The sequence below is a fragment of the Psammomys obesus genome, unplaced genomic scaffold, assembly GCF_907164565.1.
Source record: "Psammomys obesus unplaced genomic scaffold, mPsaObe1.curated_primary_1811, whole genome shotgun sequence".
Classification (NCBI taxonomy): domain Eukaryota; kingdom Metazoa; phylum Chordata; class Mammalia; order Rodentia; family Muridae; genus Psammomys; species Psammomys obesus.
In genome coordinates this window covers 4,983,316-4,986,835 of record NW_026585687.1, presented here as the reverse complement: position 1 = coordinate 4,986,835, position 3,520 = coordinate 4,983,316, and positions in this window count along the sequence as shown.

Genomic DNA, 3,520 nt, shown 5'->3' with positions numbered 1-3,520 from the left:
TGAATTCGTATTTAACAACACTCCAGTTAAATACTAAGTTCCCTCTCTAAAGTTCCCCATGTATTTATCTCCCCACAGTTCCTGCACCTTATTTCTCACAACACTTGGATACTGTTGCTAAGAGACAAAGGATATTACTATTGCATCACTAATGCTCATAGCTAGGACAATATTTTAAATGAGAAATTTAGATGAACCAAATCTGTCTGAATATAGAAATGGATAGGATATATTAAAGGTGATTTTAACTTAATTTATTCTTTTAACAATTTCATACACCCCTTCTTACTCCCTTCCTCTCCCACTAACTCTCCTCTCTTTTCACCAAGTACCCATCCCACTGTCATGTCTTTTCATCTTGATTTTGCTTAGAAATTAAAAATAATAAACATAAACAAATCCTATAGATGCTCACAGGTTACCAGATATTAGTGTTCTATATGATTTATAACACCTACTGTGACTTCAGAATTAAGGTCTAAGTTTTGAAATACAAACGCTGGAAAAGTACTGTGCATTTGTTTTATATTATACTTCACATATGAACATTGTTTAAAAATACCTTTAAACAGCCAAAATAAATTCTATTTAATATTTATAATTTGTTTTGACTTCCAAAATGAAAAGTCATAAAACTTCCTTTCCATAGAAATTCACTACCTTTTCATAATGTATTTTGTTGAATCTGAATTTAGCAATTCTCCAGAGCTAAATACTAACTTCCAAAGGCATGTTGCCAACATAAAATCTTGTTACCCTATAATTATTATCTCATAAATATTAAAATAGGACTATCAAATTTAAAAAGATAAGTAAGTAATAAAACGAAGAAAATTATTTGGAATTGTAAATGATCCATTTTGGACAGCCTATTTAAAGACATATTTTTCAATAAAATAGGTAAAGGACTGAGTATATTTTGGAACGACTGAAGATAAATCCTGGTACCTGCTTTTTTTTCCACTGGAACTGTAGTATACAGGACAAACAGAACAGAACAATTGTGAACAATTATCTTTTTTTGTTTGTTTGTTTTTTTAAAGACAAGATTTCTCTGTGTAGTGTAGTGCTGGCTATCCTGGAATTTGCTTTGTAGACCAGGCTGTTCTCAAACTCACAGAAGTCCATCTGCCTCTGCTTCCTAAGTGCTGAAATTAAAGCTGTGTACGACCATTGCTCTGCAATTGTGAATAATTTATAAGACAACAAATCCTATAAATAAGGAAAGAGGATATTCTTAGCTTAACTATAAAGAAAAAATATATAAGTATCTAAATGAAAATATGGAAAATACATAAGATTTTTATAAAGAATACTGAGTATAGGTTTTCAGTTTTATAAATTTTGAACATATAACTTTAATAACTAAATTTTATGTGACATATGCTAAATACTTTAATTAGCTCATTTAATTCTCACTGAAAAGAATGTAATCAGAACTCATAAACAAGATAAAAAATAAAGAATAAATTATATAAAGCAATTCATGAATAGACTAGATAAAATATCTCAAAATGAGCTAAGTGTTACATAGATAGGCATAGAATGAAGGAAAAGTTTTAAGTAGAAGAAAACAAGTATTTTGAGTTGACATTTAATATACAAGAAACAAAAGTCCTAAAATAGCACAAAAATTTCACTGATAGTAATAGTTCAGGAAACTACTATAAAAAAAAAAACAAAATACCTATCAAGTGTGGCTCAGACGTTCATTTATCTTGTTAAAATGGTCTTAATTCTTATCAGTGTATATATGTGGAAACAACTTATTAGTGTAATATCATTAAAAGATCAGAAGGAATCTTGGTAGTCAAAGACAGCTACCATTAAATACTGGAGCTAAAATCCAAACCTCAAATATTCTACAAAATATCTTATCACTGAGCTATATCATAAGATCTCTTTTAACTAAGTTATGGTCTGTTCTAAAGTACAATTTAAGACCATGTTTCAAACAAGAATCATGTCCTCAACTTCATATGAAAGGAATTTAAGTAGAGTCACCAAATACTAGAAAGACAATGCTCAAACTACATAGCTTATGTTACAAATAAAATCTTCAGTGTCAGGAACGGGTTACATCTTGTTGAGTCATTGGCCAAAGAGGGTACAAAAGAGTTCTCCAAACATCACAGGGTATTGCAAATGCTTTCGACTACCCTCCACAAGCTGATGGTAAGTCCCTATTGCCAAATATACCACTTACTTATGACAGTGAACATGGAGAAATCAAGCTGGTGACCAGCTAGAACCTTCTTTCCCACTAATTAGTGTTTATGGTGCTTGAAGGTACTTTGAATGCTATCAAAGGAGAGAAGTAATCATCACAGCTACAAACTTTGTGAGCTACACTGGTGCACAGTAAGAAAAATGTTATGGGAATAACCAACTACTTTTATATTGGATTTTAGGGTCACTCCATGAGCTGGAACCCATACCTAATGATATTAAAATTGCCCCAAACCTGAGACTAGATAGATCATAGGCCCTTAGAGAAAACCTCCTCTTATTCTACTAAATGAACATGGCAATAAAATGACTCTTAATTACATAGTGCTATACCTATAGATAAGTACATTATTTAACTATCATCATAGAAACTTCACATTGCAGGAGATGGTAATTAACACATAGTCCCACAAATGGGAATTGTATAGAAAGAAGGTGGAGAAAAGAGGGGAGGGAGGTGGAGATTAAGAATGGAGAGAGGAAGAGAGAGAAGAGGGTAAGGAAGAGGGAGTGGGAAAGTGAGAGGGAGATGGAGAGAGACTGTAGAATCCACTCCTAAATAGAATGTCTTTATCAAACTACTCCTCTCAAGACTAATGGATCTATGTGGAAGAGGAGGCAGAAAGAATGCAAAAGTCAGAGGTGATGGATGACTCCAAGGAAACAGCATCTTCCAGACACATGACTGATACACATTTGAACTCACACAGACCATGTAACACACACAAGACCTGTTCAGGTTCAAGCCAAACAAAATCCCAGCACTGATCCTAACCAACAAGCCATTTGCAACTGACTGATCTTCCTTTCAGATAAGGCGTTTCTTTTACTTTCTGGGATGCACAGTTACCTGGTTTTCCTTTACTTTCCCGGCCATCCTTTTCTTTATCTTTTTATTGGTTTTGCCTTTCTACATTTGGAGTAAACCCAAATCTGGGTTTTTATTGTATGTTTATATACTTAGTCTAATGACTAAATAATTCCATAGAATAGTATGTTTCTTGATTTTAATGTTTCCAAAATTGAATTAGGGAGCATTTGTTGAACCCAAGCATATCTCCACGGAGGTTTTATACACTTAGTTAACTATGTAATAATGGAGTTTGACCTTCTTTCATACATAAATATAAACCATCAAAATGAATTGTTGCTTCCTGTCACATAATAACCAGAACCCAAGTCATTTTTTCCAATACCATCACTTTCACTCTAATCCAAGGTATCATATTTTGCACACATTAATGCAACACTTTCCTAGCTGGTCTCCATGCACTTGCCTTTGACTCTCAGC